Here is a 24686-nt window from a genome sequence, read left to right on the forward strand (position 1 = left end):
CCTCCATCCTGCCTCTCCTGATCTCCCTGGCCTCAGAGCCTCTGATCGTGTCTGGCCTCCACTTCCCCTCCCCCCTCAGTCCCCCTACTTCCTACCAGTTCACTTTGGGGTTCCTCCCGTCTCCTTGGTCGTCAGAGTCCCCCACCAGCGGCCGCCAGGTGCCCTCACTATGGGGAGACACTAATTAACTCTGTGTCTTTCCACACTGCCATCTTGACTCCACCTCCTGGTTTTGTTTTTTTTTTTTTTTGATTGGAGTTTACTTATTTATTTATTTATGGCTGTGTTGGGTCTTCGTATCTGTGCGAGGGCTTTCTCTAGTTGCAGCAAGTGGGGGCCACTCTTCATCGTGGTGCATGGGCCTGTCACTGTCGCAGCCTCTCCCATTGCGGAGCACAGGCTCCAGATGCGCAGGCTCAGTAGTTGTGGCTCATGGGCCCAGTTGCTCCGCGGCATGTGGGATCTTCCCAGACCAGGGTTCGAACCCGTGTCCCCTGCATTGGCAGGCAGATTCTCAACCACTGCACCACCAGGGAAGCCCCTGGTTTTCTTTTTAATAGTTTTATTTCGTCCTTCATTTCTTTTGTTTGTTTGGTTGTTCTCTTGCTTTTTTGTTTTATTTGGTTCTGTTTTTGTTTCTTTTGTGTGCGTGCATGTTTCCTTGTTTCTGTTTTTGTGTGTTTGATTTTACTTTTCACTGTTTGTCTGGGGTTTAGTTAGTCTTTTTTATTTTTTTTAAACATCTTTATTGAAGTATAATTGCCTTACAATGGTGTGTTATCTTCTGCTTTATAACAAAGTGAATCAGTTATACATATACAATATGTTCCCATATCTCTTCCCTCTTGCATCTCCCTCCCTCCCACCCTCCCCATCCCACCCCTCTAGGTGGTCACAAAGCACCGAGCTGATCTCCTTGTACTATGCGGCTGCTTCCCACTAGCTATCTATTTTACATTTGGTAGTGTATATATGTCCATGACACTCTTTCACCCTGTCACATCTCACCCCACCCCCTCCCCATATCCTCAAGTCCATTATCTAGTAGGTCTGTGTCTTTATTCCCGTCTTGCCACTAGGTTCTTCATGGCCTTTTTTTTTTTCCCTTAGATTCCGTATATATGTGTTATTAGCATACTGTATTTGTTTTTCTCTTTCTGACTTACTTCACTCTGTATGACAGACTCTAACTCCATCCACCTCATTACAAATACCTCCATTTCATTTCTTTTTATGGCTGAGTAATATTCCATTGTATATATGTGCCACATCTTCTTATCCATTCATCTGTCGATGGACATTTAGGTTGCTTCCATGTCCTGGCTATTGTAAATAGAGCTGCAATGAACATTTTGGTACATGACTCTTTTTGACCTATGGTTTTCTCAGGGTATATGCCCAGTATTGGGATTGCTGGGTCGTATGGTAGTTCTATTTGTAGTTTTTTAAGGAACCTCCATACTGTTCTCCATAGTGGCTCTATCAATTTACATTCCCACCAACAGTGCAAGAGTGTTCCCTTTCCTCCACACCCTCTCCAGCATTTATTGTTTCTAGATTTTTTGATGATGGCCATTCTGACCGGTGTGAGATGATATCTCATTGTAGTTTTGATTTGCATTTCTCTAATGATTAATGATGTTGAGCATTCTTTCATGTGTCTGTAGGCCATCTGTATATCTTCTTTGGAGAAATGTCTATTTAGGTCTTCGGCCCATTTTTGAATTGGGTTGTTCGTTTTTTTGTTATTGAGCTGCATGAGCTGCTTGTAAATCTTGGAGATTAATCCTTTGTCAGTTGCTTCATTTGCAAATATTTTCTCCCATTCTGAGGGTTGTCTTTTGGTCTTGTTTATGGTTTCCTTTGCTGTGCAAAAGCTTTTAAGTTTCATTAGGTCCCATTTGTTTATTTGTGTTCTTATTTCCATTTCTCTGGGAGCTGGGTCAAAAAGGATCTTGCTGTGATGTATGTCATAGAGTGTTCTGCCTATGTTTTCCTCTAAGAGTTTGATAGTGTCTGGCCTTAAACTTAGGTCTTTAATCCATTTTGAGTTTATTTTTGTGCATGGTGTCAGGGAGTGTTCTAATTTCATACTTTTACATGTACCTGTCCAATTTTCCCAGCACCACTTATTGAAGAGGCTGTCTTTTCTCCACTGTATATACTTGCCTCCTTTATCAAAGATAAGGTGACCATATGTGCGTGGGTTTATCTCTGGGCTTTCTATCCTGTTCCATTGATCTATATTTCTGTTTTTGTGCCAGTACCAAACTGTCTTGATTACCGTAGCTTTGTAATATAGTCTGAAGTCAGGGAGCCTGATTTCCCCAGCTCAATTTTTCGTTCTCAAGATTGCTTTGGCTATTCGGGGTCTTTTGTGTTTCCATACAAATTGTAAAATTTTTTGTTCTAGTTCTGTGAAAAATGCCAGTGGTAGTTTGATAGGGATTGCATTGAATCTGTAGATTGCTTTTGGTAGTAGAGTCATTTTCACAATGTTGATTCTTCCAATCCAGGAACATGGTATATCTCTCCATCTATTTGTATCACCTTTAATTTCTTTCATCAGTGCCTTATAATTTTCTGCATACAGGTCTTTTGTCTCCTTAGGTAGGTTTATTCCTAGATATTTTATTCTTTTTGTTGCAGTGGTAAACGGGAGTGTTTTTTTAATTTCACTTTCAAATTTTTCGTCATTAGTGTATAGAGATGCAAGAGATTTCTGTGCATTAATTTTGTATCCTGCTACTTTACCAAATTCATTGATTAGCTCTAGGAGTTTTTTGGTAGCATCTTTAGGATTCTCTATGTATAGTATCATGTCATCTGCAAACAGTGACAGTTTTACTTCTTCTTTTCCGATTTGGATTCCTTTTATTTCTTTTTCTTCTCTGATTGCTGTGGCTAACACTTCCAAAACTATGTTGAATAATAGTGGTGAGAGTGGGCAACCTTGTCTTGTTCCTGATCTTAGTGGAAATGGTTTCAGTTTTTCACCATTAAGGACAATGTTGGCTGTGGGTTTGTCATATATGGCCTTTATTATGTTGAGGAAAGTTCCCTCTATGCCTACTTTCTGCAGGGCTTTTATCATAAATGGGTGTTGAATTTTGTCAAAAGCTTTCTCTGCATCTATTGAGATGATCATATGGTGTTTCTCTTTCAATTTGTTAATATGGTGTATCACATTGATTGATTTGTGTATATTGAAGAATCCTTGGTTTCCTGGGATAAACCCCACTTGATCATGGTGTATGATCCATTTAATGTGCTGTTGGATTCTGTTTGCTAGTATTTTGTTGAGGATTTTTGCATCTATGTTCATCAGTGATATTGGCCTGTAGTTTTCTTTCTTTGTGACATCTTTGTCTGGTTTTGGTATCAGGGTGATGGTGGCCTCATAGAATGAGTTTGGGAGTGTTCCTGCCTCTGCTATATTTTGGAAGAGTTTGAGAAGGATAGGTGTTAGCTCTTCTCTAAATGTTTGATAGAATTCACCTGTGAAGCCATCTGGTCCTGGGCTTTTGTTTGTTGGAAGGTTTTTAATCACAGTTTCAATTTCAGTGCTTGTGATTGGTCTGTTCATATTTTCTATTTCTTCCTGGTTCATTCTTCGAAGGTTGTGCATTTCTAAGAATCTGTCCATTTCTTCCAGGTTGTCCATTTTATTGGCATAGAGTTGCTTGTAGTAATCTCTCATGATCTTTTGTATTTCTGCAGTGTCAGTGGTTACTTCTCCTTTTTCATTTCTAATTCTATTGATTTGAGTCTTCTCCCTTTTTCTCTTGATGAGTCTGGCTAATGGTTTATCAATTTTGTTTATCTTCTCAAAGAACCAGCTTTTAGTTTCATTGATTTTTGCTATTGTTTCCTTCATTTGTTTTCCATTTATTTCTGACCTGATCTTTATGATTTCTTTCCTTCTGCTAGCTTTGGGGTTTTTTTGTTCTTCTTTCTCTAATTGCTTTAGGTGCAAGGTTAGGTTGTTTATTCGAGATGTTTCCTGTTTCTTGATGTAGGCTTGTATTGCTATAAACTTCCCTCTTAGCACTGCTTTTGCTGCATCCCATAGGTTTTGGGTCGTCGTATCTCCATTGTCATTTGTTTCTAGGTATTTCTTGATTTCCCCTTTGATTTCTTCAGTGATCACTTCGTTATTAAGTAGTGTATTGTGTAGCCTCCATGTGTTTGTATTTTTTACAGATCTTTTCCTGTAATTAATATCTAGTCTCATAGCGTTGTGGTCGGAAAAGATACTTGATACGATTTCAATTTTCTTAAATTTACCAAGGCTTGATTTGTGACACAAAATATGATCTATCCTGGAGAATGTTCCATGAGCACTTGAGAAAAATGTGTATTCTGTTGTTTTTGGGTGGAATGTCCTATAAATATCAATTAAGTCCATCTTGTTTAATGTATCATTTAAAGCTTGTGTTTCCTTATTTATTTTCATTTTGGATGATCTGTCCATTGGTGAAAGTGGGGTGTTAAAGTCCCCTACTATGATTGTGTTGCTTTCGATTTCCCCTTTTATGGCTGTTAGTATTTGCCTTATGTATTGAGGTGCTCCTATGTTGGGTGCATAAATATTTACAATTGTTATACCTTCCTCTTGGATCGATCCCTTGATCATTATATAGTGTCCTTCTTTGTCTCTTGTAATATTCTTTATTTTAAAGTCTATTTTGTCTGATATGAGAATTGCTACTCCAGCTTTCTTTTGATTTCCATTTGCATGGAATATCTTTTTCCATCCCCTCACTTTCAGTCTTTATGTGTCCCTAGGTCTGAAGTGGGTCTCTTGTAGACAGCATATATATGGGTCTTGTTTTTGTATCCGTTCAGCCAGTTTGTGTCTTTTGGTGGAAGCATTTAATCCATTTACATTCAAGGTAATTATCGATATGTATGTTCCTATTCCCATTTTCTTAAATGTTTTGGGTTTGTTATTGTAGGTGTTTTCCTTCTCTGGTGTTTCTTACCTAGAGAAGTTCCTTTAGCATTTGTTGTAAAGCTGGTTTGGTGGTGCTGAACTCTCTCAGCTTTTGCTTGTCTGTAAAGGTTTTAATTTCTCCATCACATCTGAATGAGATCCTTGCTGGGTAGAGTAATCTTGCTTGTAGGTTTTTCTCCTTCATCACTTTAAGTATATCCTGCCACTCCCTTCTGGCTTGCAGAGTTTCTGCTGAAAGATCAGCTGTTAACATTATGGAGATTCCCTTGTGTGTTATTTGTTGTTTTTCCCTTGCTGCTTTTAATATGTTTTCTTTATATTTAATTTTTGACAGTTTGATTAATATGTGTCTTGGCGTGTTTCTCCTTGGGTTTATCCTGTATGGGACTCTCTGTGCTTCCAGGACTTGATTAACTATTTCCTTTCCCATATTAGGGAAGTTTTCAACTATAATCTCTTCAAATATTTTCTCAGTCCCTTTCTTTTTTTCTTCTTCTTCTGGGACCCCTATAATTCGAATGTTGGTGCGTTTAATATTGTCCCAGAGGTCTCTGAGACTGTCCTCAGTTCTTTTCATTCTTTTTTCTTTATCCTTCTCTGCAGTAGTTATTTCCACCATTTTATCTTCCAGGTCACTTATCCTTTCTTCTGCCTCAGTTATTCTGCTATTGATCCCATCTAGAGTATTTTTAATTTCATTTATTGTGGTTTTCATCATTGCTTGGTTCCTCTTTAGTTCTTCTATGTCCTTGTTAAATGTTTCTTGCATTTTGTCTATTCTATTTCCAAGATTTTGGATCATCCTTACTATCATTATTCTGAATTCTTTTTCAGGTAGACTACCTATTTCCTCTTCATTTGTTAGGTCTGGTGTGTTTTGACCCTGCTCCTTCATCTGCTGTGTGTTTTTCTGTCATCTCATTTTGCTTATCTTACTGTGTTTGGGGTCTCCTTTTCACAGGCTGCAGGTTCGTAGTTCCCGTTGTTTTTGGTATCTGTCCCCAGTGGCTAAGGTTGGTTCAGTGGGTTGTGTAGGCTTCCTGGTGGAGGGAACTAGTGCCTGAGTTCTGGTGGATGATGCTGGATCTTGTCTTTCTGGTGGGCATGTCCACCTCTGGTGGTGTATTTTGGGGTGTCTGTGGCCTTATTATGATTTTAGGCAGCCTCTCTGCTAATGGATGGGGCTGTGTTCCTGTCTTGCTAGTTGTTTGGCATAGGGTGTCCAGCACTGTAGCTTGGTGGTCATTGAGTGAAGCTGGTTCTTGATGTTGAGATGGAGATCTCTGAGAGATTTTTGCCGTTTGGTATTACGTGGAGCTGGGAGGTCTCTGGTGGACCAGTGTCCTAAAGTTGGCTCTCCCACCTCAGAGGCATGGCCCTGATGCCTGGCTGGAGCACCAAGAGCCTTTCATCCACACGGCTCAGAGTAAAAGGGAGAAAAAATAGAAAGAAAGAAAGAAAGAGGCTATATAGTGAAGTAAAATAAAGCTATTATAAAGCAAAGCTATACAGACAAAATCTCACCCAGAAGCATATATATATACACTCACAAAAAAAGGAAAAGGGGAAAAATTAATATATCCTGCTCCCAAAGTCCACCTCCTGAATTTGGGATGATTCGTTGTCTATTCAGGTATTCAACAGATGCAGGCACATCAAGTTGTTTGTGGAGTTTTAATCCACTGCTTCTGAGGCTGCTGGGAGAGATTTCTCTTTCTCTTCTTTGTTCGCATGGCTCCTGGGGTTCAGCTTTGGATTTGGACCCACCTCTGCGTGTAGGTCGCCTGAGGGCGTCTGTTCCCCGCCCAGAGAGACTGGGGTTAAAGGAGCAGCTGCTTCGGGGGCTCTGGCTTACTCAGGCCGGGGGGAGGGAGGGGTACAGAGGAGGCGGGGCGAGCCTGTGGCGGCATTGGCCGGCGTGACGTTGCACCAGCCTGAGGCGCGCAGTGCGTTCTCCCGGGAAAGTTGTCCCCGGATCACGGGACCCTGGCAGTGGTAGGCTGCACTGGCTCACGGGAGGGGCGGTGTGGAGAGTGACCTGTGCTCGCACACAGGCTTTTTGGTGGCGGCAGCAGCAGCCTTAGTGTCTCACGCCCGTCTCTGGGGTCCACGCTGATAGCCACGGCTCACCCCCGTCTCTGGAGTTCGTTTAGGCGGCGCCCTGAATCCCCTCTCCTTGCGCGCCATGAAACAAAGAGGCAAGAAAAAGTCTCTTGCCTCTTCAGCAGCTGCAGACTTTTTCCCGGTCTCCCTCCCAACCAGCTGTGGTGCGCTAACCCCTTCAGGCTGTGCTCACGCCGCCAACCCCAGTCCTCTCCCTGCGATCCCACCAAAGCCCGAGCCTCAGCTCCCAGCCCCGCCCGCCCCGGCAGGTGAGCAGACAAGCCTCTCGGGCTGGTGAGTGCTGCTCGGCGCCGAGCCTCTGTGCGGGAATCTCTCCGTTTTTTCCTCTGCGCCCCTGTTGCTGTGGGATCCGCACTGATAGCCGCAGCTCGCGCCTGTCTCTGGAGCGCGTTTAGGCGGCGCTCTGAATCCCCTCTCCTCGCGCACCAGGAAACAAAGAGGGAAGAAAAAGTCTCTTGCCTCTTTGGCAGCTGCAGACTTTTTCCCGGACTCCCTCCCGGCTAGCTGTGCTGCACTAACCCCTTCAGGCTGTGTTCAGGCCGCCAACCCCAGTCCTCTCCCTGCGATCCCACCAAAGCCCGAGCCTCAGCTTCCAGCCCCAGCCCGCCCCGGCGGATGAGCAGACAAGCCTCTCAGGCTGGTGAGTGCTGGTCGGCACTGATCCTCCGTGCGGGAATCTCTCCGCTTTGCCCTCCACACCCCTGTGGCTGTGCTCTCCTCCGTGGCTCCGAAGCTTCCCCCCTCTGCCACCCGCAGTCTCTGCCTGCGAAGGGGCTTCCTAGTGCGTGGAAATCTTTCCTCCTTCACGGCTCCCTCCCACTGGTGCAGGTGCCGTCCCTATTCTTTTGTCTCTGTTATTTCTTTTTTCTTTTGCCCTACCCAAGTACGTGGGGAGTTTCTTGCCTTTTGGGAGGTCTGACATTTTCTGCCAGCGTTCAGTGGGTGTTCTGTAGGAGCAATTCCACGTGTAGAGGTATTTCTACTGTATCTGTGGGAAGGAAGGTGATCTCTGCTTCTTACTCTTCCACCATCTTCTCTCCTTCTCCTTGTTAGTCTTTTTTAATTTCTTAATCCCCTTTATTGCTGGGATGAGCAACTTGTGGGGTCTTGGTTTCTCGAATGGAAGTTGGGCCTAAGGCTCTGGGGTAGAAGCACTGAGTCCAGGACGCTGGACTACTAGAGAATTCCCGGCCCCAGGGAAGATTAATCACCGAGAGCTCCACCCAACTGCTTGTAGCTCCCAGCGCTGGATGCCTCACACTAAACAACAAACAAAACAGGAACACAAACCCACCCATCAGCACACAGACTACCTAAAGTCATGCTAAGCTCACAGACATTCCAAAACAGACCACCTAACACAGCCCTGCTCATCAGAGGGAAAAGACTCAGCTCCACCCACCAAACACAGGCACCAGTGCCTCCCATCAGGAAGCCTACACAAGACACTGGAACAACCCTACCACCAGGGGCAGAGAACAGAAGCAAGAGGAACTATGACCCTGCAGTCTAGGGAAGGGAGACCTCAAATACAGTAAATCAGACAAAATGAGAAGACTGAGAAATATCTTGCAGGCAAAGGAGCAAGGTAAAATCCACAAGACCAAACAAATGAAGAAGAAATAGGCAAACTACCTGAAAAAGAGTTCAGAGTAATAATAGTAAAGATGATCCAAAATCTCAGAAATAGAATAGAAAAAATACAAGAAATGTTTAACGAGGACCTAGAAGAACTAAAGCACAAACAAACAGTAATGAACAACAAAATAACTGAAATTAAAAATACTCTAGAAGGAATCAATCACAGAATAACTGAGGCAGAAGAACAAATATGTGAGCTGGAAGATAAAATGGTGGAAATAACTGTCAAGGAGCAGAATAAAGAAAAAAGAATGAAAAGAATTGAAGACAATCTCAGAGACCTCTGGGACAACACTAAATGCACCAACATTCAAATTATATGTGGCCCAGAAGAAGAAGAAAAAAAGAAAGGATCTAAGAAAACATTAGGAGAGATTATAGTCAAAAACTTCCCCAACATGGGGAAGGAAATAGTCAGTCAAGTCCAGGAAGTGCAGAGAGTCCCATACAGGATAAACCCAAGGAGAAACACACCGAGACACATATTAATCAAAATAACAAAAATTAAACACAAAGAAAAAATATTAAAAGCAGTAAGGTAAAAGCAACAAATAATATACAATGGAATCCCCAGAAGGTTATCAGATGATTTTTCAGCAGAAACTCTGCAGGCCAGAAGAGAGTGGCAGGTTATACTTAAAGCGATGAAAGGGAAAAACCTACAACCAAGATAACTATACCCAGCAAGGATCTCATTCAGATTCGATGGGGAAATCAAAAGTTTTACAGACAAGCAAAAGCTAAGAGAATTCAGCACCACCAAACCAATACAACAGAGGCTAAAGGAACTTCTCTAGGGAGGAAATACAAAATAGGAAAAGACCCACAAAAACAAACCCAAAAGAGTTAAGAAAATGGTAATAGGAGCATACATATCGATAATTACCATAAATGGAAATGGATTAAATGCTCCAGCCAAAAGACACAGGCTGGCTGAATGGATACAAAACAAGACCCATATGCTGTCTACAAGAGACCCACTTCAGACCTAGGGAAACATACAGACTGAAAGTGAGGGGATGGAAAAGAATATTCCATACAAATGGAAATCAAACGAAAGTGGGGTAGCAATACTCATATCAGACAAAATAGACTTTAAAATAAAGACTATTACAAGAGAAAAGGAGGGAAACTACATAATGATCAAAGGATGAATCCAGGAAGAAGATATAGTAATTGTAAACACCTATGCACCCAAGAGAGGATCACCTCAATACGTAAGACAAATGATAACAACCATGAAAGGCAAAATCGACAGTAACAGAATAATTGTAGGTGACTTTAACACCCCACCTACACACAAGGAGAGATCATCCAAACAGAAAATAAATAAGGAAACACAAGCTTTAAATGACACATTAGAGCAGATGGACTTAGTCAATATTATAGGACATTCCATCCAAAAACAACAGAGTACACTTTCTTGTCAAGTGCACATGGAACATTCTCCAGGATATATCACATCTTTGGGTCAGAAATCAAGCCTCGGAAAATTTATGAAAAGTGAAATTGTATCAAGCATCTTTTCTGACCACAATGCTATGAGACTAGATATCAATTACAGGAAAAAAACTGTAAAAAACACAAACACATGGAGGCTAAACTATATGTTACTAAACAACCAAGAGATCACTGAAGAAATCAAAGAAGATATCAAAAAATACCTAGAAACAAATGACAATGAAAGCACGATGATCCAAAACCTATGGGATGCAGAAAAAGCAGTTCTAAGAGGGAGGATTATAGCAATACAATCCTACCTCAAGAAATAAGAAAAATCTCAAATAAACAACCTAACCTTACACCAAAAGCAATTAGAGAAAGAAGAAGAACAACAACAACAAAACAAAAAACCCAGAGTTAGCAGAAGGAAAGAAATCATAAAGATGAGATCAGAAATAAATGAAAAAGAAATCGGGCTTCCCTGGTGGCGCAGTGGTTGAGAGTCTGCCTGCCAATGCGGGGGACGTGGGTTTGTGCCCTGGTCTGGGAAGATCCCACATGCTGCAGAGTGGCTAGGACCGTGAGCCACAACTACTGAGCCTGCGCATCTGGAGCCTGTGCTCCGCAACGGGAGAGGCCGTGACAGTGAGAGGCCCGCGCACCATGATGAGGAGTGGCCCCCACTCGCCACAACTGGAGAAAGCCCTCGCACAGAAATGAAGACCCAACAGAGCCTAAATAAATAAATAAATAAATTAATTAAAAAAAAAAAGAAATGAAGGAAATAATAGCAAAGATCAATAAGACTAAAAGCTGGTTCTCTGAGATGATAAACAAAATTGATAAACAGCCAGGTACATCAGGAAAAAAAGGGAGAAGAGTCAAATCAACAGAATTAGGAGTGAAAAAGAAGTAACAACTGATACCACAGAAATACAAAGGATCATGAAAGACTACTACAAGCAACTATATGCCAATAAAATGGACAACCTGGAAGAAATGGACAAATTCTTAGAATATTACAACCTTCCAAGACTGAATCAGGAAGAAAGTGAAAATATTAACAGACCCATCACAAGCACTGATGTTGAAACTGTGATTAAACATCTTCCAACAAACAGAAGCCCAGGGCCAGTTGGCTTCACAGTTAAATTCCATCAAATATTTAGAGACGAGCCAACACTGATCCTTCTCAAACTCTTCCAAAATATAGCAGAGGGAGGAACACTTCCAAACTCATTCTACAAGGCCACCATCACCCTGATACCAAAACCAGACAAAAATGTCACAAAATAAAGAAAATTCTAGGCCAATATCACTGATGAACATAGATGCAAAAATCCTGAACAAAATACTAGCAAACAGAAGGCAACAGCACATTAAAGGGATCATACCACAAGATCAGGTGGGGTTTATCACAGGAATGCAAGGATTATTCAATAAAAGCAAATCAATCAATGTGATACACCATATTAACAAACTGAAAGATAAAAACCATATGATCATCTCAATAGATGTAGAAAAATCTTTTGACAAAATTCAACACCCATTTATGATAAAAACTCTCCAGAATGATGGCATAGAGGGAACCTACCTCAACATAATAAAAACCATATATGACAAACCCACAGCCAACACCATTCTCAATGGTGAAAACCTGAAAGCATTTCCTCTAAGATCAGGAACAAGACAAGAACATCCACTCTCGCCACTCTTATTCAACATAGTTTTGGAAGTCTTAGCCTCGGCAATCAGAGAAGAAAAAGGAATGCAAATTGGAAAGCAAGAAGCAGAACTGTCACTGTTTGCAGATGACATGATACTATACATAGAAAATCCTAAAGATGCCACCAGAAAACTACTAGAGCTAATCAGCGTATTTCGTAACCTTGCAGGATACAAAATTAATGCACAGAAATCTCTTGCATTCCTATATACTAACAATGAAAGATCAGAATGAGAAATTAATTTAACAATCCCATTTACCATTGCAACAAAAAGAATAAAATACCTAGGAAGAAACCTACCTAAGGAGACAAAAGACCTGTTTTCAGAAAACTATAAGACACTGATGAAAAAATCAAAGATGATACAAACAGATGGAGAGATATACCATATTCTTGGATTGGAAGAATCAACTATGTGAAAATGACTATACTACCCAAAGCAATCTACAGATTCAACGCAATTCCTGTCAAATTACCAATGGCATTTTTCACAGAATTAGAACAAGAAATTTTACAATTTATATGGAAACACAAAAGACCCCAAATAGCTGAAACAATATTGAGAAAGAAAAACAGGGCTGAAGGAATCAGTCTCCCTGACTTCAGACTATACTACAAAGCTACACTAACCAAGACAGTATGGTACTGGCACAAAAACAGAAATATAGACCAATGGAACAGGATAGAAAGCCCAGAGATAAACCCACACACATATGGTCACCTTATCTTTGACAAAAGAGGCAAGAATATACAGTGGAGAAGAGACAGCCTCTTCAATACATGGTGCTGTGGAAACTGGACAGCTACATGTAGAAGAATGAAATTATAACACTTCTTAACACTGTAAACAAAAATAAACTCAAAATGGATTATAGAACTAAATGTAAGGCCAGACACTATAAAACTCTTAGAGGAAAACCAAGGCAGAACACTCTATGACATGAATCAGAGCAAGATCCTTTTTGACCCACCTTGTAGAGTAATGGAAATAAAAACAATAATAAACAAATGGGACCTAATGAAACTTAAAAGGTTTTGAAGAGCAAAGGAAACCATAAACAAGATGAAAAGACAACCCTTAGAATGGGAGAAAATATTTTCAAACGAAGCAACTGACAAAGTTGTAATCTCCAAAATACACAAACAGCTTATGTAGCTCAATATCAATAGAACAAACAACTCAATCCAAAAATGGGCAGAAGACCTACATAGACATTTCTCCAAAGAAGACATACAGATGGCCAACAAACACGTGAAAAGTTGCTCAACATCACTAATCATTAGAGAAATGCAAATCAAAACTACAATGAGTAATCACCTCACACTGGTCAGAATGGCCATCATCAAAAAATCTACAAACAATAAATGTTGGAGAGGGTGTGGAGAAGTGGGAACCCTCCTGCACTGTTGGTGGGAATGTAAATTGATACAGTCACTATGGAGAACAGTATGGAGGTTCCTTAAAAAACTAAAAATGGAACTATCTCATGACTCAGCAATCCCACTACTGGGCATATACCCTGAGAAAACCATAATTCAAAAAGAGACATGTACCACAATGTTCATTGCAGCTCTATTTACAATAACCAGGACATGGAAGCAACCTAAGTGTCCATCGACAGATGAATGGATAAAGAAGATGTGGCGCATAGATACAATGGAATATTCCTCAACCATAAAAACGAGCGAAATTTAGTTATTTGTATTGAGTTGGGTGGACCTGGAGTTTGTCATACAGAGTGAAGTAAGTCAGAAAGAGAAAAACAAATACCATATGCTAATGCATATATATGGAATCTAAAAAAACTGGTACTGATGAACCTAGTAGCTGGCCAGGAATAAAGATGCAGATGTAGAGAACAGACTTGAGGACACAGGGGGCAAGGGTAAGCTGGGACGAAGTGAGAGAGTAACATTGACATATATACAGTACCAAGCGTAAAATGGATGGCTGTTGGGAAACCTCTGCATAGCACAGGGAGATCAACTCTATGCTTTCTATGCTTTGTGATGACCTAGAGGGGTGGGATAGGGAGGGTGGGAGGGAGGCTCAGGGGGAAGGGGATATATGGATATATGTATACATATAGCTCATTCACTTTGTTGTACAGCAGAAGTTAACACAACATTGTAAAGCAATTATACTCCAATAAAGATATGAAAAAAAAAGAAAAAAAGGAAATCCTGGACGAATTCAAAGTGGAAAGAATTAACTAAAGGAAAAAAATACTAAAACAAGGAAACAATATAGATTACTGGAAATAAATTATTGAAATTTAAAACTTTGCAAGAACTTAATGGCACCATCTATGCTCCCCGCCCCCTTCATTTTCCTTTTTTACTTTTATTTTTTCTGTTGTTGTTGTTATTTACAAGGGTAATTTATGATCATTATAACTATTTAAACAGTATAAAGATGTAAAATGAAAAATTTTATGGTATTCCCTCCCCCCAGCTCCATCTGCTTTAACCAAATGTTAATAACCTAGAATTAATGTTTTCTTTCCACTCCTTTTTTTGTCCATACAAAGATATATATATATATACACACACACACATAGAACACATATATTCATATGCCTAATATACCTACATAGAGGTTGTTTTTGGTTGTTTTTTAAAACTAGGATTACAGCATACATATACTCTATGTATTAAATTGGATTTTTTTTGGCCTATGCTCTCATTTTTCTTTGCTGAAGAAATTCAGCAAATTTCTTTTTTCACTTTACACAATGTAGAATTCCCTGTGGTGTGATGTAGATCCAAACTCACTTAAAAAAATAAAGCTGTGTAATATTTCATATTATTTAGGTCTCACAATTTATTCAGCCAATTGATAGACATCATACAAGAAATGCATATCCACTTCTTTCTTAGGGGAAATATGAGATCAGAAATATGATATCGTTCTTAAAAGGGAAATATGAATTTTCCTTCTAAGAATGTAAGTTGAGCGCTAAACCATCAGGTTCTTGCTAGCTCAATTCTCAGGGCTAAGGAGAAGCTGAAAAATAAGTGCTTTTAAGATTTGTTCTTAAGCTCCTGACACATAAGGAGAAAAAGGCAAGAATTTTCCTATAAACTTTATTTTGTACACACGTATAGACTCTTTATAGAGCTTAGTTCTTTCAAACATTTTAGGAACATTGTTTAGATAATTGCATAGGTGGTCATAAAACAGTGGTTATTGTGAAAATTGATGATGATTTAAAAATGTAACAGCTAATGTTAATGATTCATCAGGAAGCTTATTAAACCTTTCCTAAGGTCCATTGTACTCCAAATCACTTTGTCTTGGGGGTGTTAGATGAACAATGAACTTAGATATCTCTTACTGTAGTAGATTTAAAAGAAAGCAATTTTTGTTTGTAAACCCAAACACAACGCATTGTGTCTTTGGTTAACATTTTCTTCCACAATACTTAAACCATTACAAATAACCAGCAATCAAAGCACTACTACATAGATCTTTATGTATTGCCACTTTACTCAAAGTGGGCTTCCTGAGTTAGAGAGGGTAGGCATTTTTTACTTTTTAATAGAGAGTGGCAGATTACCTTCCCTAACAGATAAAGCAATTCATATTGCCTTGTCTGCTCAAGTTGTTATTACTACTTCAGAAAGGGACATTAGGAGACACACTGGCTTCAAGCTGCCATCTTTCCAGCTGGCTTCTTATTTTAAAGTATGATATAAATAAATAGTTTAAATTATTCCTCTCTGGTCTTAATTTGCTGTTGAGATGAGAATTTAGAAATGGTATACAGTCCAGGGGCTTCCCTGGTGACACAGTGGTTAAGAATCTGCCTGCCAATGCAGGGGACATGGGTTTGATCCCTGGTCCAGGAAGATCCCGCATGCTGTGGAGCAACAAAGCCCACGAGCCACAACTACTGAGCCCATGCACTGCAGCTATTGAAGCCTGCGTTCTTAGAGCCTGTGCTCTGCAACAAGAGAAGCCACTGAAATGAGAAGCCCGTGCACTGCAATGAAGAGTAGCCCCCGCTAGCTGCAACTAGAGAAAGTCTGCACACAGCAACAAAGACCCAAAGCAGCCAAAAAGAAAAAAAAAAGAAAGAAAGAAATGGTATACAGTCCAAACACAAGTCCCCCTTATCTCCTACTCAGATTTTTTACCCATTTTCTCCAAATTGCTATTAGAGATGAATGGGACTTGCAGGTCTAGAAGACGAGCAGATGAACACAATTGCAAGATTAGATGTTTCTCTATTTAGATCACAAGGAGGAAAACACCCCACATTACCTTTCACTGGGGCTCTTGATTATGTTGTGTTTTTCCATTAGGTTTTCTATCTCTTGCAATTTACCAATTGATGAAGAATAAGGAGAACTATACTGTCGGGCTAGAGTGAGATGAAAGGAGAAAAAAATGAAAAATCAGCAAAGTAAAGGTTAGTTAGAATTCCAAGTTGTAATCTCCCAAGTGCCATGTGCTCTGTGGGATCTAAATGAGTACTTACTGAATTTTCAGAGGCAATAAAAGACCTCCTTTGCTCCTACATTTAATAGAAGACCTACTTTTAACTGAGAGACGAAGTTATACTCAATACTTTCTGTGCTGACTCTGGAAAGTGGATTGTTGTGATTCTTCAGAGGATGGATTGAAAAAAAAATCCTAACTGATAAAATGAGACTTGGTTAAAACATTGGTTTTCATTTAAAAAATTATGGCCTGTTATATATCAAATGCTTGTGTCCCCTCAAATTCATATGTTGAAGCCCTAACCCCCAATGTGATGTGTATTTGGAAACTGGGCCTTGGGGAAGTACTTAGGATTAGATGAGGTCATGAGAGTGGGGTCCTGGTCCAATGAGATTAGTGCTCTTTTAAGTAGATACTGGAGACTGCTGTCTCTCTCTGTCTCTCCATGCACATGTAGTGAGCAAAGGCCATGTGGAAAAACAGCAAGAAGGCAACTGTCTATGAGTAAGGAAGAGAGCTCTTGCCAGAAACTGACCCTGCTGGTACCTCGATCTTGGACTTCTAGCCTCCAGAACTGTGAGAAAACAAATTTCTATTGTCTAAGCCACCCAGTATGTGGTATTTTGTGGTTGTAGGGCAGAAGCAGCCACAGACGATACATAAATGAAAGGGTGAATGGTTATGGCTGTGCTCCAGTGAAGGGCCTTAGGGCAGAATTTGGCCTTCAGGTTGTAATTGGCCAACCTGTGTCCTAGACCATCCCACACCCTCGCCACTCACCAGGAACATAAAAGCCACCATAATCTTCTCAGGGCAACCTCACCCAGAGCCTCATTATCAGAAGACCAGGTTTGTCTTTGTGTTGTTTCATCCCATACAGGTTGTCTTAAAAGCCTATGACTTTCTGCTCATGACCAGTTACTGCTATGACTTCAACATGCCCGAGAGTGCCTAAGTAGTCTTGTCCTTAAGCCAATAACCAGTTATATTTTTTATTGTTTTGTCACATCATGATTAAATAATGAAACACTAAACCCAATAGCCAAAAGTGGCAAATCTCTGGGTCATATTTTCTTAAACAAAATGGTCATTTAGGTTTATGAAGAGTAGAGAAATACCTGCATTTATTTTTCTCTGTGCATGTTTTGAATTGTCTTAATTACACTTAATTTACACTGAGTTTTAGTCTGAATTGGGGTTTGGTGGAAAGTTCTTATAGACTGACCCTCATCCTAGAAGTGGCATTTAGCATCTGCTGCTCTTCATTCAGTTCTCTGTTTAAAAGCATTTTCTGAGAAAGGTCTCCTCTGACCACCTTATCTGAGAGAGGACCACTTGTATCCCCTCAGCCAGCTTTATTTTTCTTCCTAGGACTTATCACTGTTTGACATCATATTATATATTCATGGATTGAATATCTGTCTCTAAGTCTAGAATGTAAACTCCATTGAAGACTTGTTTTTTCTCTTCACTGTTGTATCCCTCAGAACCACAAACAGTGCCTGGAACATAATAAGTGCTCAATAAATATTTCTTGAATGAGTGAATGAACTAATTGGAGGCCAGACTTATTTCCCAAGTTTGAGTCCTGCTCTTGGACACCAACCTCGTGTTCCAGAAGCTCTGAATACAGAGTGCTCCTCTGTTCTGGCCAGTGTTCACACAGAGGTTGTAAATAGCCCATAAACCTTGGGTCTGAATCAAGGAACACTTGCCTGAAATTCCAGGGGTCAATTCTTCATGGATCCTCTGTTCCCATTGCCCACCTATCTTCTCAAATGTCCTTTGTCTACACTGTAGACCCCATCTCACCTCTGCTTCTAGCAGCTGATGTTTGCCTGTGTTTTTCACATGCACCTTTTGGTCTCATGCTAGTTTACACTCACTTCCAGCCCGGCCCAGCCAAATCCATTTGGTGTTTTTCAAATGATGGTAGAAGATATGGTATAGGTGATATATTTTAATTTTTGTAATGGTATATGTGCTTTGATGTGTATTACAATATGACTCTCATATCACACCCATGCTTTATAATAAACAAAAAACAAATTTAAGTAAAAAGATCACATACTGTATGTTTTTTTTGTGTGTAATGTTGGCTTTATTCTATTTATTTATTATATTGAAGTATAGTTGATTTACAGTGTTGTGTTAGTTTAGGTGTACAGCAAAGTGATTCAGGAATATATATATATATATATATATATACACACACATACATATATATATATATACACACATGTGTATATATATATATTCAGATTCTTTATATGTTATTGCAAAATGTTGAGTATAGTTCCCTGTGCTATACAGTAGGTCCTTCTTGGTTATATATTTTATATACAGTAATGTGTTTATGATAATTCTAAACTCCTAACTTATCTCCCCACACTTTCCCCTTTGGTAACCATGTTTGTTATGTCTGTGGGTCTATTTCTGTTTTGTATATAAGTTCATTTGTATCATTTTTTTTAGATTCCACATATAAGTGATATAATATGTTATTTGTCTTTGGCTTACATCACTTAGTATGAAAATCTCTAGGTCCATCCATGTTGCTGCAAATGGCATTATTTCATTCTTTTTATAGCTGAGTAATATTCCATTGTATAAGTAACGTACTGTATGATTCTTTTTTAAGAGACAGTCTGGAAGAGGCAGATTTATAGGGAAAGAAATCTGTGATTGCCAAGGCCTGGGGGTAGGGGTGGATGTGGACAATAAAGGGGCCCAAGGGAAATTATGGGATGATAGAAATATGTATCTTGATTGTGGTGGTGGTTACACAACTGTGTTTATCAAAATTTATCAAACTGCCACCTTAAAAGAGTGAATTTTACTGTGTGTAGACTATATCTCAATAACCTGCCAAAAATTAAATCAAAAGAATGAGTTAGTTTTAAAAAAATCCAGTGTTAATGATGAAAAATCTGAAAGTGAAATTAAGAAAACACTCCCGTTTACCATTGCAACAAAAAGAATAAAATATCTAGGAATAAACCTACCTAAGGAGACAAAAGACCTGTATGCAGAAAATTATAAGACACTGATGAAAGAAATTAAAGATGATACAAACAGATGGAGAGATATACCATGTTCTTGAACTGGAAGAATCAACATTGTGAAAATGACTGTACTACCCAAAGCAATCTACAGATTCAGTGCAATCCCTATCAAATTACCACTGGCATTTTTCACAGAACTAGAACAAAAAGTTTCACAATTTGTATGGAAACCAAAAGACCCTGAATAGCCAAAGCAATCTTGAGAAAGAAAAACAGAGCTGGAGGAATCAGGCTCCCTGACTTCAGACTATACTACAAAATTACAGTCATCAAGACAGTATGGTACTGGCACAAAAACAGAAATATGGATCAATGGAACAGGATAGAAAGCCCAGAGATAAACCCACACACATATGGTCACCTTATCTTTGATAAAGGAGGCAAGAATATACAGTGGAGAAAAGACAGCCTTTTCAATACATGGTGCTGGGTAAACTGGACAGCTACATGGAAAAGAATGAAATTAGAACACTCCCTAACACCATACACAAAAATAAACTCAAAGTGGATTAAAGACCTAAATGTAAGGCCAGACACCATCAAACTCTTAGAGGAAAACATAGGCAGAGCACTCTATGACATAAATCACAGCAAGATCCTTTTTGACCCACCTCCTAGAGAAATGGAAATAAAAACAAAAATAAACAAATGGGACCTAATGAAACTTAAAAGCTTTTGCACAGCAAAGGAAACCATAGACAAGATGAAAAGACAACCCTCAGAATGGGAGAAAATATTTGCAAAAGAAGCAACTGACAAAGGATTAATCTGCAAAACATACAAGCAACTCATGCAGCTCAATATCAAAAAAACAAACAACCCAATCCAAAAATGGGTACAAGATCTAAATAGACATTTCTCCAAAGAAGATATACAGATTGCCAAGAAACACATGAAAGAATGCTCAACATCATTAATCATTAGAGAAATGCAAATCAAAACTACAATGCGATATCATCTCACACCTGTCAGAATGGCCATCATCAAAAAATCTAGAAACAATAAATGCTGGAGAGGGTGTGGAGAAAAGCGAACCCTCTTGCACTGTTGGTGGGAATGTAAATTGATACAACCACTATGGAGAACAGTATGGAGGTTCCTTAAAAAACTAAAAATAGAACTACCATGCGACCCAGCAATCCCACTACTGGGAATATACCCTGAGAAAACCATAATTCAAAAAGAGTCATGTACCAAAATGTTCATTGCAGTTCTATTTACAATAGCCAGGACATGGAAGCAACCTAAGTGTCCATCGACAGATGAATGGATAAAGAAGATGTGGCACATATGTACAATGGAATATTACTCAGCCATAAAAAGAAACGAAATTCAGTTATTTGTAATGAGGTGGATGGACCTAGAATCTGTCATACAGAGTGAAGTAAGTCAGAAAGAGAAAAACAAATACCATATGCTAACACATATATATGGAATCTAAAAAAAAAGAAAAGAAAAGAAAAGAAAAGAAAATGGTCAGAAGAACCTACGGGCAAGATGGGAATAAAGATGCAGACCTACTAGAGAATGGACTTGAGGATACGGGGAGGGGGAAGGGTAAGCTGGGACAAAATGAGAGAGTGGTATGGACATATATACACTACCACACATATAATAGATAACTAGTGGGCAGCAGCCGCATAGCACAGGGAGATCAGCTCGGTGCTTTGTGACCACCTAGAGCGGTGGGATAGCGAGGGTGGGAGGGAGGGAGATGCAAGAGGGAAGAGATATGGGGACATATGTATATGTATAACTGATTCACTTTGTTATAAAGCAGAAACTGACACACCATTGTAAAGCAATTATACTCTAATAAAGATGTTAAAAAAATAAAAATAAAATAAAATAATCCAGTGTTTAATTATAAACGTGGTATGTAGCTATGGTAAAAGGTGGTAGGCAAATTATCAGAAGTTGTAAAATAGTGTATTTAATGATAATTTCAAAACTGGAGCACTGCTTACTATTACATCAGAGCATTACTTAGAGTATTTTTGTCTCCCTTTGTTTCTGTATTTCATCTGTGGACTGAACATCATTTCACATCCCTATGGCCTCATCTGTCTCTTCCTCCAGCCACCACTGCTATAATCAATTTCATAGGGCTCTGACCAGTTACACACGTGTGCAACTCAACTGTGTCTTGCCTCAGGCAATGAAACCACTTGATTCTCACTGATGTGTACCCCAGATGTGTACGAGAGATTACTTTGCGAGGCAAACTGTGTCCAACCTGCAGGGTGGAGCCTGGAGTTAATTGCTTTTCCCTTCCCCTCATGAAGTTCCTGAGACAATCCTGCAGGATGGAGCAGCCAGCCCCCTGTATCGCTGGCCTCTTTGTTCTGTCTCTCTCTTCTGGTTTTGCTCCCCCTTCCCCTTATTCCTGCTTCCTGGGACTGCACTCTCCCATAAAGATTTTGTTTCAATTGTGGTAAACTACACATAATATAAAATTTACCATCCTAATTGAGATATAATTGACATGTAACTTCATATTAGTTTCAGGTGTACAGCATACTAATTTGATATTTGTATGTATTGCAAAATGATCACAGCAGTAAGTCTAGTTAACATCCAACACCTCACATAGTTACAAATTTTTCTTCTTTTAATGAGAACTTTTAAGATCTGCTCTCTTAGCAACTTTAAAATATATAATACAGTATTTTTAATTATAGTCACCACATTGTACATGTTGGAAGTTTGTACCTTTTGACCACTTTCACCCATTTCCCCACCCCCCACCTCCTGCCTTGCAACACCAATCTGTTCTCTGTATCTATGAGTTCAGCTTGTTTTTTTAAATTTCACATATAAGTGAGATCATACACTATTTGTCTTCCTCTGTCTGACTTATTTCACTTAGCATAATGCCCTCAAGATCCATCATGTTATTTTAAATGGCAGGATTTTCTTCTTTTTTTATGGCTGAATAATACTGCATTTTGTGTGTGTGTGCGTGTGCGTGTGTATCACATTTTAAACCATTTTTAAGTGTACAGTTCAGTGGTATTAAGTATTGATACATTTATATTGTTAAGCAATCATCGCCACCATCCATCTCCAAAACTCTTCATTTTATACAACTAAATCCCTATTTCCATTAAATAATAACTCTTCATCTCAACTCCCACCCCTGCCCCAATAAAGTTTTGTTCATTGACTTTGCCTAGGTTACTACCTTCTGGGTAACCCACACCCAAACTCAATTCCACACCCAGCCTGTCTTTGTTCTTTTCTTTTTTAAAAAACTTATTTTTTATTTATTTTTGGCTGCGTTGGGTCTTCGTTGCTGTGCGCGGGCTTTCTCTAGTTGAGGCGAGCGGGGGCTACTCTTTGTAGCAGTGCATGGGCTTCTCATTGAGGTGGCTTCTCTTGTTGCGGAGCATGGGCCCTAGAGCGCGTGGGCTTCGGTAGTTGCCGCGCATGGGCTCAGTAGTAGTGGCTTGTGGGCTCTAGAGCGCAGGCTCAGTAGTTGTGGAGCACAGGCTTAGTTGCTCTGTAGCACGTAGGATCTTCCTGGACCAGGGATCAAACCCATGTCCCCTGCATTGGCAGGCGGATTCTTAACCACTGTGCCACCAGGGAAGTCCTGTCCTTTATTAAAATGGAGAATCTGTGAAAAATAGCTTTGATATGTCAGAATGTGAATTATAATTTTTGTTTATTTCCTCTTTCTTGGACTTGGTTTCTTCTCCTTCCAAAAATTTGCCATTTAGCTCTTAGATTCTACATCTTTTTTTTCACTCATATATTGAAGAACTCAAAAGTTGAGTTCTTGACGTGGGTCAGGGACATGGACAGCTAGAAGTTGGTACCCTGTGCTCCTACAGCTGCATATGTCTCCACATTTTCCTTTGTTTGACCCTTTTATATGGCTTCCATGGCATTTGGAAAAAGATTTTGTAACAGATAGACATTATTTGTGGCCTTGAGACCAGTCACTGAGACAACTGTGCTTGCTACTTGGTGTCCTTTGCGTCAAGTAGCAAACACAGTTGCAGTCACTGGCTACCTTGATGGCTGTGGATGAAGTAGGCTTCGTCCTGAGTCCTAGGGATGGTGAGGGTCCAGCATCATGTGGAAGTGCAGCCAAGGATAACGGTGGAGCCCAGTGCTTCTCAAACATGGCTTCTTATCTCCCAGGTGCACGAGGGTGGGGTTTCTCCTGTGCTTTTGCATATGGTGTGTCCTCCTGAGCACTCTATTTTGCTCAGTGGGAGAAACTGCTCTTAAATTAACTTTATATTGAAAACAACAAAGCTACTGTATGGGGAAAATGCAAATTTTCCATTAATTTTTAAGCTATATAATATTTACAAATGCTGCCTAAATGTCTCAGAATCTCTAGGGGGTGTGAATCTACTCTTCTCTATCATTAGGGTTTCCTTGGAAAAGTCTGAAAAAACCAGTGTTAAAGCACTCCTTGGCCTCTTTGGCCTTGCCCTCTTTTAGTAAGTGAGCTTGAACTTGGTGATTTTCTGTCCCTTTCCTCTGACTTTGAGCGTTCCTGACCTTGGCTTGGCCACCTGGCTCTCACCTCTTGTGTTCCTGACCTTGCTTCTTCTTTTCTGATTCTCTCCTCTGGTTCAGATTTTTTTTTTTTTTTTTTGGCTGCACCATGTGGCTTATGAAATTTTAGCTCCCTGACCTGGGCCCTAGGCAGTGAGTGCACAGAGTCCTAATCACTGGACTGACTGCCAAGGAATTCCCTGGTTCAGATTTTTTACCTTTAAGTTTTTATCTCTGGTCTAAACTCTGTTTAAAATCTTAGCCAAAGGCACCTGGGTCCTCCTGACATTTGGGCAAAATGAAGCAAAGGATAAAAACCGTACAGGACTTTCAGTTCCTTGGACATAATTTCCTCATTCTTCCCTTTATTCCTGTGCTGCTTTCTCTCCATGTTTTAGATTATCTCCATATAATTATTTTAAATGGCCACTTTATAAGCAACCTTTCCACTTCAAAATGTCTCCAAACTTTCTTTCCTGTTTGCAGATGAACTTTTCTTACCAGGGTTGCTGCCACTATGCTAATTTACTGTCCTTTAACAATAAGATTTCTTGTTTTCCCCAGATTTTTCAAAACCTGAGAATTAAATTTCCAGAAAGTCCAAACCACCGCATTTCATCTTGACTAATTTGTCATATGGGCAGACTTCCCACTGCAAAATCAGCATGAGGTTTTTTTGTATTTTTTTTTTTTTTAAAGAAAAAGAAAGCAGTATGATTCTTTGGCAGACACTCACCATTACTTTCCCACTAATCTGATAAAATTCC

At 39.7% G+C, this 24686-nt stretch overlaps 1 long non-coding RNA gene across 1 annotated transcript in view; it reads left to right on the forward strand.

Annotated features, from left to right (window-relative positions):
- LOC309664514 overlaps positions 1-24686 on the forward strand; it is a 97792-nt gene that overhangs the window by 56236 nt on the left and 16870 nt on the right. The window lies entirely within an intron of this gene.

This window comes from Balaenoptera physalus (assembly GCF_965194825.1).
Source record: "Balaenoptera physalus genome assembly, chromosome: 7".
Lineage (NCBI taxonomy): Eukaryota > Metazoa > Chordata > Mammalia > Artiodactyla > Balaenopteridae > Balaenoptera > Balaenoptera physalus.